The sequence below is a fragment of the Pinus tabuliformis genome, chromosome 4_2 (assembly GCF_031772625.1).
Source record: "Pinus tabuliformis cultivar Carrire ecotype Pingquan chromosome 4_2, CPIR1, whole genome shotgun sequence".
Taxonomy (NCBI): Eukaryota; Viridiplantae; Streptophyta; class Pinopsida; order Pinales; family Pinaceae; genus Pinus; species Pinus tabuliformis.
The window spans coordinates 727,535,005-727,553,301 of NC_142304.1; positions in this window are offsets into that span (position 1 = coordinate 727,535,005).

Genomic DNA, 18,297 nt, shown 5'->3' on the forward strand with positions numbered 1-18,297 from the left:
CTTCAGGCCATCCACATTGGGAAACAGCTATGAATGAAGAATATCATTCATTGATGACAAATGATACATGGGATCTTGTTCCTCTACCAAAGGGACGCAAACTTGTTAGATGCAAATGGGTTTACAGAACCAAGTATGGACCAGATGGGAAAGTTAACAAACATAAAGCTCGTCTAGTTGCTAAGGGCTTTTCACAGGTTGAAGGCATTGACTACACTGAAACCTTCTCTCCAGTTGCCAAAATGAACTCTATCCGCCTTGTTCTTTCCCTTGCTGCCTCTTTAAAATGGGAAGTACATCAAATGGATGTTAAATCTGCCTTCTTGCATGGGGACTTGCAGGAAGAAATCTATATGGAACAACCCATTGGCTTCATACAAACAGACTCCAGCCTCGTTTGTCGCCTTAAGAAATCCCTTTATGGCCTCAAGCAAGCTCCTCGAGCTTGGTATGCCAAAATGGATAGCTTTCTTTTAGAATCTGGCTTTTCTAGGTGTCATTCTGACAATACTGTCTACACCAAGAAAGTGGGCAACTCTCTCATCATCCTTGTTCTTTATGTTGATGATCTTATTCTTACTGGTAGTGATCCCAACCTTATAAACCATGTGAAGTCCAGCCTTAAAAAGAAATTTGAAATGACAGACTTAGGACACTTACACTATTTTCTCGGTCTTCAAGTCTTGCAATCCCAAGAGGGTATTTTCCTTTCCCAGTCCAAGTATGCTTGTGATATTCTTCGTCATTTTCACATGGAAGACTGTAAGCCAGCCCCTTCTCCCTTTCAGTCTGGAGTCAAACTTTCAGTCTCTTGTACTTCTCCTGAAGTTGATGCTACCTTATACCGTCAACTTGTCGGAAAACTCTTGTATTTAACCCATACTCGTCCTGATCTTTCCTTTGTTGTTGGCCTTGTTGCTCGTTTTATGCAAAACCCCCGTGAAAGTCATTGGAAAGCAGCTAAAAGAATACTTCGTTATGTTCGAGGTACAATACAGTTTGGGATTCATTACAGTGCCAAAGCACTCCTCTGTTAGTTGGTTTCACTGATTCTGATTGGGCTGGTGACCTTGATGATCGGAAGTCTACTGCCGGTTATGTCTTCACTCTTGGTTCAGGACCTATTACATGGGCTTGTAAGAAACAGGCTGCCATTTCTCTTTCGTCAGCAGAAGCAGAGTATCGTGGTGCCGTGGAAGCTAGTAAGGAAGCCTTGTGGCTTCGTCAGATCCTATCAGAGTTTGGCTTTGAGCAGCAGCATCCAACCACACTTTGGTGTGATAATCAAAGTGCCATTCAGCTATGCAAAGATCCAGTCCAGCATCAGCGCAGCAAACACATTGAACTACACATGCACTTCATCAGAAAGCTCATTCTTGACCATGTTCTTGAAGTGCAATATTGTCCAACGGATGATCAGGTTGCAGACATCTTCACAAAGGCTCTCACAGAGGCGAAGTTCACTAAACTTCGATATATGCTTGGAGTTCAGGAAGTTGTCACTAAGGGGGGATAGGCTCTAGTGCCTCCTTCCTTCTCCTATTGTGTCATATTTGTAAATCCTTCAATCCTATCCCAAGTTGTTCTTAAGGGGGGATGTTAGGATATTCCGACACATAGGATATAGTTAAGTTCAACTTGGTCTAGTATAGAGTTAGGTTAGAGTTAGGTAAAGTGTGTTTCTTTACCGTTGTACATTTTGTAACTTACAATCCGACGGTCACGATATGTAGTGATCCGACGGTTCACTCTCACCTCGGTATTACCGACACTTGATCCGTGGCTTGACACCCGATTGGTCCATGAGTTCTATTTAAAGCGCATGGAGGGTCATTGTTCGGGTAATCCGTGCATGAGAGAAGCTTATGTAAATTTTCATTCTTTGATTAATAAATTGTCTGTACCCACGTTGGGACAGGCCGTGGACTGTTTCCCTCCTTGCACTCTGAGGGTTTTAACCACGTCAAAAATACTGGTGTATTGATTTGAGATCTGGTTGTGAGCGGTGTCCTTTTGGTATTCTTCTGTGGAACTTACCCTGTAAATTCCTACAGTATTATCATGAATAGCCTTATCCAATTTACTTTTTTCCCTCAAGGCTTCATTTTATTTCTTGATATGTCTGTTCAATATCTCTAACTCATAGATTTCCTATTTGAGAGAGTCAATTAGAGGTTCTTGTGGATTGACAGAGGGTTTTGGATTGGGAAAGGATTCTGGATCCATTGAGGCACTTTTCTTCTCCAGTGATTCTATATAGTCACATATTTGTTGTTACACTAGGTCTATGCCTGGAGATCTTATGCTAGGGTTGCCTTCAAAATACTGTTCAGGAGAATTTGGAGGAATGTGTGCAGATGGAACATCATCAAGAGATGGTACTGGGTTTTCTTCTTCTAAATTTATGAACTTCGTCCCCTTCAATGATATCTTCTTTACCATACCTCATAGTCTAGAGCTCCTTCTAAGTTGTAGAGGGCTTACGTTCTCCTCCTTTGTACCCTTTTTCTCCTTTCTTATCTTTTCTTTTCTCTCGATCTCTTTCCTAATCTCTGTCAATTCTTCAGAGATTAATTTTTCATCATCTTGTTGTAATGAAGATTTAGGTTTGTTTCCAGTAGTTTCACCAACTTTCTTTTTCATCTTCCCTTTTTCCTTGATTTTCTCCTTGATCTCTGTCAATTCTTCAGAGACTAGCTCTTCATCATTTTTCTCCGTTGAGGACCTAGGTTTGCTTTCAATGGTTATACCGGTCTTATTTCTCCTACTCCTTCTAACATTACCCTCTTCAGGTGACTCTGGGGCCTCTTGGAAATAGTTTCTTATTAGGAAATTCTCCCAAGTATCTCCTATTTTTTTCAAATGAAACTCAACTAGTATATTTACCAACCCATGATGGTACATGGTTGTGTCTATAAATTATGTTTTCTTCTGTACATTTGAAGCCATCCTTCTTAAATTGTTTAGCAGGAAGAAAGGGAGATTGATTTCTCCATTTTCTAGAAAGTTCATCAATAAACGTATATGGTAGACATACATGCACCCGAATCTCCCCTCACAGGTAATAAATTTCTATAATATCAAAAGTGTGCTTCTCTGTTTACTTTTAAGTGTTGAAATAGTAATTCCTTTTCTAAACACAGAGATATCCATACCTAGGTTCCTGAGGATTATTTTCTATGATTCATTATGGAATTATTTGTTTCTGAACCATCTTTCACCATGTCTTGGAAGTTCTATAGCCTCCGTTATGAAGGATTCTGCTACTACAAACTTAATGTCTCCAATTTATACTTCTGTACCATCAAATGTGTAGGTTTTAACCCCGTATAGAAATTACCTGCATACGAATTCTAAAACATAGAAAATAAACAATGCGAGAGCATAACACATAAAACACATATACACAGAGATTTTCCCCTGGATCCCAAAATCGGGACTACCAGCTTGATTTTTCATTATGTTCCTTTCAATGTTATAATACATATTTATACATGCCGAAGCATCCAATACCATGGACCGAAAACCATCGTGTCCAAAACCATGGACCAAAAACCATCGCGTCCAAAACCATGGACCAAAAACCATCGCGTCCAAAAAACATGTGTGAAAATCATGACAAAACCATAGGTGGGTCGGCCCAACCTAACATAGGGTCGAAAACCAAAAATTTTCCTTGGCGTTGCCCCAGACCCCATAAAGTGGGGTTACGGGTATGCCTCAAACCCCCTGTGACCTCCCCCTTCTACACAATCAGCAGAATGAAGGGGGGCTCTGCCCCCCCTCTAACCCCCGGTTAACTACGTGGGCTAGTCGTGGAGAGAATATAACACAACCCAACATTCTCCCACTTGTTGTTTTCTTTCCACAGGGGGCCACAAGAGAGCTTGGTCATTTTTTCAACCCTAAAACACCTATTGTCTCTCTACACCAAGAGAACTTCTCAGAGCTCACAGATTTTGTCAATGCATCTACAGTATTCTTCAAAGTGTCCACCTTTACTAGCAACACCTTTTTGTCTTCTATCATATCCCTCACAAAGTGATACTGAACATCAATGTTCTTTGTCTTTGAATGATATGTGGGGCTCTTTGCTAAGAAAATTGCACTTTGGCTGTCACAGTCTATACTTATACTTGAACACAATCTCCACAACCAAAACTGCTTCCTTGCTTGCATGAGTGGCTACCATGTATTTTGCCTCTGTAGTTGATAGTGCCACTATAGATTATTTCTTACTCATCCAACTGACTACACCTCCAAATAGGTTAAACAGATACCCACTTGTAGATCTTCTTTAATCCAGATCTCCAGCCCAGTCTGCATCAACAAAGACATGAATATCCAACATTCTGTCCAATCCTGATCTTCCTTGGTAGCACAAACCATAATCACTAGTGCCACAAGAATACCTGAAAACCCGCTTCACTGTTGTCCAATGCTCCTTCCCTAGTTTTGACATAAACCTACTCAATACTCCCACTGCATTTGCAATGTATGGTCTAGTACAGACCATTGCATACATGAGGCTACCGACTACACTTGCATATGGAACACGGGACATGTCCTCTTCCTCTTCTTCTGTCTCAGGACATTGTTCAGCAGATAACCTCACACCTACAAGAATAGGAACCTTCACCGGTTTAGTATTCTGCATATTAAACCTCTGCAGAATTGTCTCAACATACTTCCTCCGGTTTAACCAGAGCTTCCTCTTTGCCTGATATCTTTTAATTTCCATGCCCAAAATATAGTTTGCAGCACCAAGATCTTTCATGTCGAATTTGGAGGACAATTGGGTCTTCAAATCCTGGATAATTGCTTTTTCATTTCCAACCAGCAACATATCATCCACATACAAGACCAGATAAATAACATGGTCACCAATTAATTTAAAATACACACAGTGATCTTCTTTACTTCTGGTGAAGCCAAGTCCCTGTATAAATGTATCAAATTTCTGATACCACATCCTTGGTGACTGTTTTAACCCATACAGAGACTTCTTTAACTTGCATATCAGTTCTTTCTTACCCTTCACCGCAAAGCCTTCAGGTTGCTTCATGTATATTTCTTCTTCCAGATCCCCATGAAGAAATGTTGTCTTTACATCCATTTGTTCTACCTCAAAATCAAAAGCAGCAACAACAAATAAAAGTAATCTAATAGAAGTTACCTTGGCAACAGGAGAAAAAATATCACCAAAATCAATTCCCGGCACCTGGGAATAACCTTTTGCTACCAATTGAGCTTTGTATTTCTCCACCTTTCCTTCTGCATTTGTCTTCTTCTTGAACACCCATTTACTGCCAATGGGTTTCCTTCCAGCCGGCAACTCCACCAGATCCCAAGCCTCATTTTTGTGCAAAGATGCCATTTCATCAACCATGGCCTCTTTCCAAAGTTTTCCATCCTTTGAATCTACTGCTTCCTTCACAGTTCTGGGATCATCGTCAGTAATGGATAAAGCAAAATTTGAACAGAAAGCAGATGGACTATACCTTTCTGGCTGCCTTCTTTCTCGAACTGATCTTCTCACACCTAGAGTTTGTGGCTCTTCATCTTTTGATTCCTCCTCTGCTATAGAGTCTGATTCTTCCTCCTTAAGCTCAAACTCTATCTTCTCAGGTTCCTTTGGTTGGACTTCATGTTTAATAACATCTTTTACCTCTCTGAACACCACATCTTTGCTGTACACAACCTTCCTTGTGATTGGGTTCCAAAGCTTATAACCCTTTAAACCATCCTTATACCCAATAAAGATGCACTTTTCAGATTTACTATCCAACTTGGTTAATTTCTTCTTTGGAACATGTACATATGCATCACATCCAAATACCCTTAGATGTGAAAGAGAGGGTTTCTTACGAGTCAATACCTCTTGTGGAGTCTTATCCTCCAACACTGATGAAGGTGACCTGTTAACCAGGTAACATGTAGTATCCACCGCCTCTACGCAGAATTCTTGTCCTAACCCAGCACCATTGAGCATGCTTCTTGCCATTTCCATCAATGTCTTTTTCATTCTTTCTGCAACTCCATTTTGCTGAGGTGTATATGGAGTAGTCTTATGTCATGCTATACCACACTTCTTATAGAATTCTTCAAATTCCTTGTTGCAAAACTCTCCACCATTATCTGTCCTCAACACCTTTATCTTCTTCTCTGTCTGATTTTCCACGAGAACCTTAAATTCTTTAAACCTATCAAAGGCTTCAGATTTCTTCTTAAGTAAATATATCCATGTATTCCTTGAGAAGTCATCTATAAATGATACATAGTACACAGACTTACCCAGTGATGGAACCTTCACAGGTCCAAACACATCATTGTGCACAAGTTCTAATATTTGTTTCGCCCTCTTACTGCCAGAGGGGAAACTCACCCAATTATGCTTCCCATATACACAATTTTCATAGAAATCAAAATCCAGAGAGCTATTACTCATATCTTCTACCATACCTTTACCATGAAGTATTCGAAGGCCCTTTTCTCCAATATGTCCAAGCCTTTGATGCCACAACATGGTCTTCTCTCCAGAGACCACTAGAATTCCTGCTCCACTTTCAAGAACCACAGAACTGTTGCACCCATCAATAATAGTGCTATCTTGTAGCTTGTACAGAGTTCCAATTCGAACTCCCTGCATCAATACCAGTGATCCCTGAACCATTTTGCAGGTATCCTTTTCGCACACTGTTTTTACACCTGCATCATCCAGCTTACTTACAGAAATTAGATTTCTGGCCAATGCAAGAATATGCAGAACACCTAGAAGTGTTCTAACCCTTCCACCTTGCAACTTCAACTTTACTTTTCTGCGACCAATGATTCTAGCCTTCCTATCATCCCCTAAGAAGACATCACCACCATCGTATTTCTCATACTCGCAGAACCACTCTCTATGGTGAGTGAAGTGAAAGGATGCACCTGAGTCAATCAACCATGCCTCATGATCTACATGTGTACTTGAAGAAGCCAAGTACACATCCCCACCTTCATCTGAGGTGGTTTTCACCTTTGTAGAAGGAACATCATCAGATCCCTTTCCTTTATTAGGAGCTTTAGATTTATAGTCCCTTTTGTAGTGCCCTTCCTTTCCACATTTCCAGTATATCACCTTTACAGGTTTTCCTAGAGATTTAGATCTCCCTCTAGATTTAGATCTCCCACTCGATGAATTATTTTTGTTTCTATTCTGGGACCATCCTTGTACAGACAAGGCATCACCATTCTGGCTCTCCATATTTTTCCCTTTCATCTCCTCCGTCAACAAGGATGAGACTATTTCATCAAACTGCAAGGCAGTTGCATTGCTACCTATTGCAATAACTAGACTATCCCACGAATTTGGTAGAGAACACAACAAACTGATGCACTTATCTTCATTTGAAATTTTAATATCAATAGATGCTAACTGACTTACCACAGTATTAAATGCGTTCAGATGCTCTGTCACCGAGTCTCCATCTTTCATTCTTAGGTTATACAGCTTTTTCCGCAGGAACAGTTTATTCACCGGAGACTTAGATTGGTACAAAGTCCCTAACTTGTCCCAAAAAGCCTTCACCGTAGCTTCCCATGATACATTCAACAATACTTAATCTAAGACACACAATTGTATTGTTCTCTTTTCCTTCCGATCCAACTTCTTCCATTCTTCATCGGACACTCCCGTTGGTTTAGTACCCGGATCTACTACGATCCACTGATCTTTATCCACCAACAGATCCTCCATCTTGAGTTTCCACAACTCAAAACTCTTACCATTAAATTTCTTGATCTCTATCTTTCCACTACTCGCCATCTTCTTTCACCACCAGAATCGATCTCGCAGATCTCCCACTAAACAAGGTCTACCACAGCCCTGAGCGAAACCCCTCAGCAACAAAGGCGTCCCCTTGAAGCCAAATTTTCTCTAATACCAAATGTAGGTTTTAACCCCGTAAAGAAATTACTTGCATACGAATTCTAAAACATAAAAAATAAACAATGCGAGAGCATAACACATAAAACACATATACATAGAGATTTTCCCCTGGATCCCAAAACCAAGACTACCAACTTGATTTTTCATTATGTTCATTTCAATGTTATAATACATATTTATACATGTTGAATCATCCAATACCATGGACCGAAAACCATCGCGTCCAAAAAACATGTGCAAAAATCATGCACAAAACCATAGGTGGGTCCGCCCAACCTAACATAGGGTCCAAAACCAAAAATTTTCTGGGGCGCTACCCCAGACCCCATAAAGTGGGGTTATGGGTACGCCTTAAACCCCCTGTTACCTCCCCTCGATACACAATTGGTGCAATGAAGGGGGGCTCCGCCCCCCCTCTAGCCCCCCGGTTAACTATGTCAGCTAGTCATGGAAAGAATATAGCACAACCCAACAAAATGATCTAGCAAAAGATTTTGTGATCTCTTTGTGGAAGCCATCAAATTTTTCAATGAAGTTGAGCCATCCAGCCTTCTACAGCATTTCCTTGAGTTGTGCGTATCCCTCCATATATTTTTCTCATACTGGCTCTGTCTTGACAATGAATCCCATGGCTTTTGTTTCGCAAAATTTCTTAACCTTCAGAATTACTCTCCTAGTCTATGGAATGCACTGACTGCGAGTATGGTGGAAAAGAACTACGGGTTTGTGTGGAATAAGTAGATGGTGAGGGTTTGGAAAGACGTGGATACATTGGTCACATCGTAGCCATGCCCATTAATAGATGGAGTTATTAGGGACCGTTTAGGTAGAGAGTATGGAGAGTGTAGCGAAGATGTGGTATGATGAAGTTATTATGGATTGTTTGGTACCGAGTATGGGAGATGTGGTGTGATGAAGTGGCAGTCAAATCAAATGATGACTCGTTAAGGAGACATACGATTATCCATATTACACATGCCTTATGTTTTTAACTTGTTGTTTGAAATAAATTTTGCATTTTACCTTTAGAACTTAACCTTCCTGCTTGATAATTCTTTTGGTGTTGATCCGTAGGTACCTTTTAGCATGTTTGGTCTCGAAAACTGGATTCTTCAATTTCTTGCATTCATGATTTATTTGTGAGTGGTACAATTGTGTCAGAGCTGATAAGTAAGTTGTAGCTGCAGAATCATATTAGTTGCAGAATGTGAAAAGAAAGAAAAGTGAAGTATGGGTATGGAATATGAGTGTAAAAATGAAATGGAAATGGGTTATGACAATGAGATGGAATGAAATGTAAAATAAAATGGGAAATAGGGTGAGATGGAGTAAAACTTTTAAAAATAAAATGTAAATGAAATATGAAAGTGAGATGAAATGGGACTATAAAAATGAAAATAGAATGAGATGGAATGGAACTATGAAATTGCAGACTCTAAGCTTCAAAATGAATGTAGATTTTTGTCACTACTTATTACAAAAAGGAAATGGAAAATATAGGATGTCAGAAATCTCTGATTTTCATCCTGTATTTTCTGTATAAGTATGCCAATCAATGATTGGTTTTCATACTCATACAATTTATTTATTTATTTGATATTCTGTATTTTTTTATTTTTTTTTAGGAATAATAAAGGCTAAGTTAGTGGAGAAGAATAATTCTTCTTCACTAGCTTCATTTCAGAGTTATTCTAGAAAATCTTAATGAACTCCTCTCTTGAAATTGGCTTCTAATATATCTTCTACCGATGACCATTCACAGGAAGAGGTATTTTTCTTTCATCTATTGTCCTTATCCTCACTGCTCTGTTATTAAAGACTTCTTCAATGTCATATGGCCCAAGCCAAAGAATCTAAAACTTCCCTTGAAAATCTTTGAATTTTGAATCAAACAAAAGTGCCCAATCTCCTGCTTGAAACTTCTTCTCCTTGATATATTTATCATGCCATTTAGCCCTTTTTTGTTGGACTATATTGGTTCTTTGAACTGCATCTTGCCTGATTTCATCAAGCTCATTGAGTTGCTCCAATCTATGTTTCTATGCCTCTGATAAATCTAGTCCCAATTGGACTGCCATCTTGAAGGTTTTGATTTGAAACTCTATAGGGAACAAGACTTGTTTCCCATAAACAAGTTCATAGGGTGTGTGTCCCGTTGTGTTCCTCCATGTAGTTCTATAAGCCCATAAGGCTTTAGGAAGCCTTTCTGCCCAATCTCTTCTATGTAGATGCACAGTCTTAGTGAGAATTCCTTCAATCACCTTATTTGTAGATTCAACTTGACCATTTGCTTGTGGATGATAGGGGGTAGATTTCCTATGTTTGATCTTGTAATCTTCCACAAGACCCTTCACCATTTTAGATGTAAATTGAGATCCCTGATCTATCACAATTTCTCTTAGAACACCAAAATGAGTGAAGATGTCCTCAAAAAGAAAATTAACTACATATTTTTCATTAGAAAAAGGTAATGCTTTAGCCTCTACCCATTTAATTACATAATCAGTGCATACCAATATATATTTCTTTTGCTTAGATGGGGGATTAATTGGTCCAACAAAATCCAAGGCCCATTTTTCAAAAGGTTCAATGAGTACCTGAATTTGTAGTGGCATTTACTTTGAAGAAGCAGGTTTTCCTACCTTTTGGCAGCTGTCACACCTCCTGACATATTCTTTGGCATCTCTGAAGATGGATGGCCAATAATATCCTAAAGAAAGGATTTTATGGGCTGTCCTCTTGTCAGAAAAGTGTCCACCACATGGTTCATCATATCATGCCTTAAGAATCTCAGGCATTTCATCTTCCCTAACACATCTTCTGATCATGAGATTTGGACCTGTTTTATACAATTCATTAGTGATCCATGAGTATCTTGCACTTATTTGAATATTTTTCTTTTCTCTCTAGGAAACAAATGTGAAAGCAATTTACCTGTGACTAAGTAATTGGCAATATCTACAAACCAAGGGGTCTGAGTAGTCACTGCAAAAAGATATTCATCGTGAAACTTATCTTCAAGTGGAGTGTCATCTTTGATATTTTGAATTCTAGACAAGAAATCAGCAACTGTGTTTTTCTTTCCAGGTCTATCTAACACAGTAATATTGAATTCTTGCAAGAGTAATAACCATCTTGTAAATCTGCCATTAGTAGTAGGTTTATTCATTAAGTATCTAATTGCATAGTGGTCTGTATGAACAAAGGTTTCATAGCCTGTTGTATAATGCCTGAACTTATTGATGGCATGAACAACAACTAAAAATTCCTTTTCAGTTACAGTATAATTTAACTCGGTGGGAGTCAAATTCTTACTTGTATAGTAGATGGCATATGGAATCAAATATTTTTGTCCTAATATAGCTCCCAGAGCTGTATCTGAAGCATCTGTTGAAATGTGAAAAGATAGTTTCCAATTTGGACCTCTCAAGATGGGTGCTTCAAAAATTCTTGCTTTTAAAGTCTCAAATGCTAACTGACAATCATTATTCCAATTGAATTCTCAATCCTTGGTGAGTAATTTGAAGAGTGGGGATGCTATTTTAGTGAAATATTCTATAAATCTTCTATAGTATCCTGTGAATCCTAGAAAACTTCTAACATCTTTTTGACAATTTGGAATTGATAATTTTGAGATGACTTCAACTTTAGATTTATCAACTTTAATTCCATCTCCTGAAATGTGATGTCCTAAAACAATCCCTTCTGTAAACATCATAAAACATTTTTCATGGCTTAGTGAAAGGTTTGCTTCGTTACATCTTTTAAGAACCTTTTCCAAATTTTCTAAAGCTTCTTTAAATGTATTCCCATAGACTATAAAGTCATCCATATATACCTCTACACAATCATGTATTAGATCAAAAAAAATTCCTAGTACTGCTCTTTGGAATGTCGCAGGTGCATTACATAATCCAAAATGAAGTACTCGGTAGGCATAGGTTCCCCATGGAAATGTAAAAGTGGTTTTATCTTGATCTTCAGGTGCCACCTAAATTTGATTATAACCACTAAAACCATCCAAGAATGAGAAATACTCCTTACCTGCTAATGTATCTAACACATGATCTATAAAGGGCAAAGGAAAGTGGTCCCTAAGGGTAGCTTTATTCATTTCTCGATAATCAAAGCATACCCTCCATTTATCATTCTTTTTAAGCACAATCACTAAAGGGGAAACCCGTTGGCTATCTAAAATTGGGTAAATGAAGTTTACATTCAATAGTTTTTGCAGCTCTTCTTTCACAATTTCCCTAACATTTGCATTCATCCTTCTTTGAGGTTGTCTGATAGGTTTACAATTTTCCTCAATGTAGATGTGATGTATACAAGTCTTAGGACTAATTCCTTTCATGTTAGTATATTCTCATGCATATGTAGCAGAATGTTGTTTTAATGTTTTGATTAGCTTTTCTTGTTGTAATTTCTCCAAGTTATTGTTTATGTTCAATGTTCTCCCTGGAAAGATTTCAATTGTAGAGCTACCAAATTATTCCATAGAATAAACAGACATCTGCCTAGATGACAAATATTCAATATTGTATTTTTCTTGGAATTGATCATGTTCATATACTGGAGATGATTCAAAATTTTCCATTGTATTCAAGATTTGACTATCTTCACTAATGTCTGAAATAGTAAAGAGAGGTTGAATGTCATTTTCATCATCAATCCATTATTTGTCATCTATTTTTGTGATTGTTCTTTCTGGAGGATATAGAGTGAATTTATTTGTTGAATTCCCATCAGAAATATACATGTCACCAAATCTATAGCTAATGAAAGAATCAGTTGTAGCCAGCCAAGGTCTTCCTAATATAAGTGGATGTCCTCCTAGATTGTTCTTGGGGGTTAAGATCATAAAATCAACAGGATATTCCCGAGAATCTAAGGACATTGAAATATCTTCTAACACACCATCTGGTTTGATTACAAATCTATATGCTAATTGCAGTAATGTAGGTGTATAAAGAAGATTAGAAAGCTTGAGTTGTTCCATTGTTTGTTTGATCACGATGTTTATAGCTACTCCTAAACCAATCAATGTATTCAGAATTTCAATTCCATTGATATGTTTTTTCACAATTTGACTTCCTGGATCTACATATTTCTGTATGGCAATTTTTCCCATCATTATGTCTGCTATTTTTCCTATAAGGTGAATTCTTTTTGTTTCTCTTTTTTTTCTTCCTGGTTTCTTTATGCTCAACTCCTTTATTATTTTAGCTAGAATTGGAATCTCCTTAATGGCTTGTAACAAAGGAATTTTGATACAAACATTTTTCAATTCATCTAGAAAATCATAATTAGGCAACGTAATCTGCTTTTCTACCCCTCTATCAACTTGTAATCTTTCAGGAAAAGGAGGTGCAGAAGTAGACACTGGTTGCTCAATGATATGAGTTGAGTTCATTGGTTCTTTATATTTTTCATTTTCAGTATTTTTGTTTTGGAGAGGTGTTCATTCAAAACTTTTATTAGGCTGTAAAGAATCTTCCTTAGAATTGTCTTGTTCCTGAATAACTACAGAAGACTTTTATTTTTCTAATATCCTACCATATCTTAGTTGAACATCATTGAGATCTAGAGGAGTGATCATATAAGGTGGAAATTGTTGTCCTTCCACCATGTCAGTATTCTGAGGATTTTTATTGTTGGGGTTTGGTAATGGTTGGGTAGGTAGATGATTTGGTCTCTGCTGAAATGGTAGTAAGAGTTGAGGATTTTGGTTTTGAAGTTGAATTTGCTAGTTTTGTTGTGGGAATGGTAGTGAAAGTTGAGGATTCTAATTTTGAAGTTGTGGCTGCTAATTTTGTTGTAGAATTTGTGGGGGAGGATAATTTGATATGGTGGAGGATATTGATAATATTGAGAAAATATTCCATAAGGATTTTGTATTCCTTGAGCCGAAGGTTGAGATTGAGATTGAGGTTGAGGCCAAGGTTGCTGCCAAGAATTCCAATTTGGTGGGGGATGTGGATACATTTGATTGTTAAATCCTTGATTTTGTGGCCCCTGCCAAGGTCTTCTAGAGACAAAGCAAAGAGATTCTGCTGAATTTGGAATTGTTTCTTCTTGAAAAAAAGCCTTAAGATCCGGAATTGAAGGACAACCCTTGGTCTCATGGTTTTCTAAAAAAATCACACAAGTCTCTATGATTTTTGCATCCAAAAGTCATTCTCTTAAGGTGTGTTCTTTTCTGCATTTGGGACAGAAAATAGCTAAAGCATCAGCCTCAGTTTTCTACTTTTTTTGTAACTTAAGGGTGTCTATTTTCTCACTAATTCTCCCTAAAATATCTGTTTTGAATTCATCAAGCATATTCCCAATTTCTACCCTACTCACTGATCTAATTGTAGATTTATTCACTCTAACAAGAGAAGGATCTCTTGGACCTTTCCCAGTTTTGGATTTTCCTCTTGAGAGATGAACACATAATTCTCCTATGTCACTTAATGGAAGTTGAGAGATGTCTCCCTTCCCCATCATGTTAAGGATATCTATCCAATCATCTCTAATGACTTTTAATAGAAGATCTTTTAAGGTATCTTCATCTAAGTTATCCATCTTTGCTCTTTTCAAGTTATAGTTGAATCTCTCAATTAAATCCTCTAAATTTTCATCCTCTCTTTTCATCATTTTGAACACTTCATCCTTGTGATTGGTAGGCATGCAATAATCCAAATACCTATCCAAAAAAACTTTCTTCATGCCATTCCATGTTCTAATGGACTGAGTGACCAATCCCATGAACCACTTCAAAGCAGCTCCTTTCAATGTTGAAGGAAACAACTTAAGTTTTTGAGAGTCTTCTAAGTAATCATAGGTTTTGCACAAGACTTCAAATTCAAATAGAAATGTTTCAGGATCCTCACTTTTTAACCCATGGAAGTTTGGGAGGACAAAAGGTGCGATATTTTTCACTGTGGCATTTGTTTCTTCATCAACTATAGGGAATCCAAAAGAATTATCAATTTCTCTATTTCCTCTACCTCCTCCATTATTTCCTCTGCGTTCTCCATTGTTTCCTCTACCTCTTCCTCTACCCCCTCCTCCTCCAAATAGTGTGAATTCTCCATCCTCTCCTTCTCCTACCATTATAGTTTCTTCAGAGTCAGTATAAGATTTAACCTGCAAGGTTAAACTCTCTTCCTCTGGTTCCTCTATTAATGGTATGTGGGAGAGAAATTCTACTTCTTCTTCCTCACTACGTATTCTTAATTCTTAAACTAAAATATGTTCCCCTATGGAGGTGGAAAAGGCTAATCCTTCTGCTGGAGATCCAAGATTTCCCTCCTCTAGTACTCCCTCAGTAAATGAAGTAGGATATCCTCTTGATTGAATTTCTCACCTTAAAACTTCAGGAGTTCTATGGCTAGGAGTATGAGCTTGAGATGGAGGTATATCTCTTCTTAGTCTTGGTGGAGTAGGTGGTGTTGTAGGAATGAAACTCCTGCCTCTAGCTATAAATCCACCCCTAGAGTCTCTTTCTCTACACATATCAAATTTTTTTTTTTGAATGTAAGAGATAAGGTTACCTAATTTACACTTCCCCAGCAATGGCACCAAAATGTTTAGTCAATTTAGTGTCCTAAATTGCTTACATAAATTATCAACCGAGGTTTGTAAGCTAATGAAGTGCAGTGCACTCTATGTGCTTAGTTAACCCTTCTCACTTCGTTGTTTTGTATTTTTATATTGTTTTTGGGTTTATATTCTTTGATTCCTAGTGATGTACAATCTGAACTATGAAAAACTCAAGTGAATCTAAACTTCCTAAAGGTGAACCAAGAGCTGAAGCTGGTCAAAATCTAATTTAAAGAAAGGAAAAACAGAGCATCTATTCTATTTCATCATTAATTCTAAGTCATGAATCTATTTCTTAAAATTAAGGATGAATTTGTAATGCATGTTGAAATAAATACAGAGAATGAAATCAAACAAAGTACTTCTAGTTACTTTAACCTTCAATTTTGAAAGATAACCTTCTTGAGATGGAATACAAGAAACTTTCTGTACTTTATGATCTCGAGAACTAAATAAAACATGCAAAAGGTACTTGATTGATTTCAACCATTGTGTGAAGTGAATGTTTAACCAGTCAGTTTAGGATGAGTATCAACTTGAAATGGTGTTCCAAAACATTCATTAACGTAGTGTATTGATAATATGATCTAGAAAATAAATAACAAAACAGTGAGTAAGCTAGTCAACAGTGCATTCCCATTACTTCAACTTTACTCTGTATAGAAACAAAATTGTTTCCTTTCATGAAATGTATTGGAGGAACAAGACTGCACAATTGAGTTTAAACATTATGCTATTGATCAAAACTAAAAGGCATCAACCTAAGTTAGAAACACTGCTAAAAGAAAGTAATGAAATTAAAACTAACCAGAAAACAAATGGAAAGAAAACCTCCTTCGATGCAGGGGCCCTCTGCAACTGACTGGGTTGAGCTGCTAACTAATTGAAAATTCTCTCTTAAACGATCATTGATCAACACACGGTTTATATTATAGAAAAGAACGAAGTCCCAAAATACAAAGATGAAAGTATGAACTTGAATACATGAAATTCTTCGAACCCCTCTTAGTTCTGTACAACCAGTATTTAAAAGGAAATAACCATAACTGTCTTTGAGGAAAACTAGCTACAAGTGGCCTATACATATTGAAACAGGACTACGTAAACATATGATCAGCTACATGTGACTTAAATTCAAGCGAGATGTTTGCAATAGAACCGTTAACACAGGTGGCTGATCTGAGTTAATGCTGCAACAGAACTGTTAGATTTATTGATTAACCATGAAGGAGCAGATGAAGAGTCCTATTGCTTCCAGGTATCATATGTTTGACTCCACCTTTAACTACGATCTTGAGCTTGCTTTCTTATCGATCTGGGCTAAGTGATTAGGATAGAATCCACGTGGAGATGATTCTAGAGATGCCCATGTGGCCGAATTCTTCATTTGACATCTGGAACCTGCCATACCATAGAAGAAGCTACAGAATACACAGTTAGCAGTAGAATAGGTTGCGTTTTGTAGCTAATTTGCAAAAATTTATTCAAATAGCAAAAACATTAAAATATAACATGTGAATCATTTAATGCCTTCCTTGAGACAAAACCTATCATTTATCATTGATGGGGATCTGTAATCTTATGGAAAAGGAAGGGAAAGAAGTGAGAAAAGTTGTCAAGGAGAGGGTAATTCTGAGGTTCAATAGAGAGCTCTATGAACTCTTTTGCAAGAGCATTTACCAATTGAACTAATCCTTACTGCTACTATCTCTTAACTAAACCTTTGACACTTTATTATTAAAAATAATGAAATAAAAAACATGTATAATTAGTTGTTGATATAGTCCAATTTTTCAAATAACTTAACAGTCTCAATATCAATTAGTTAATAAGGGAAAATTTTATCAATGGCATGAGGACAAATATTATTGAAGTAGCTTATTTATGTGGTGTGCATAGGAATTGTTTTATACCTCAATGAATTTTGTTTTTCCATTCAGTGCAATGGGCTCCTTTCTTAGAGAAACATATCAAGCACTAACATTTATTAATGACTTCTAAATATAAAAAACTCGAAAGTTGAAGGATATTTGTTTATATTGTAATTGTAGTCCACTAATTTTACCTATTAGGATGAGTAAAGGCACTTCAATAAATTTTATATATCAATTCAAATTACACAAGTGACACCATATAAAGAGAAAAAAATTAAATTCAAGTTGGTTATTATCATATTTGCATTGAAATTATACATTTATCTTTTGGTTAAGTCGGGAGAAAGAAATCTACTTTCACTACGGAAAAGGGGCAAACAAGAAGTTTTTTTTTTTTTTTTGCAATGAAATTCCAAATACATTATAACATTAGTTTAGTGGCTGTCATTTATTAATATAAGTATGCAATTGAGGAATGGAAATGGCATCCAAATGAGAGGCCATGAAATTAACAAACCTTGGACTTTGTGTGATATCTCTACCTTATACCCTAATTTTCTTAGGAGTTTCTCCTATAATATGGTGAAGCATGTATCCCAACATAGAGTAAATTAAATTAACACCCAATTTTGCACTAGTGTAGATATTATTTCTTGTACCAAATGGAAGTAGTCCATAGTCATGGCTCTCCATATCAACATTTTTTTCCAATAAATATCTTGGGCCTGAATGTAAATGGACTCTTCCATATAGTTAGGTATTTAAAAACGGCTTGCATATTTACATGTATATTAGATCTTTTAGATATATTATGACAACCAATCATCAATATTTTATGCTTTTCTATGCAATATCATTAGAGAAGTGGGTGGACATGCAAAGAGCCTTTTTTGTGATATATTAATG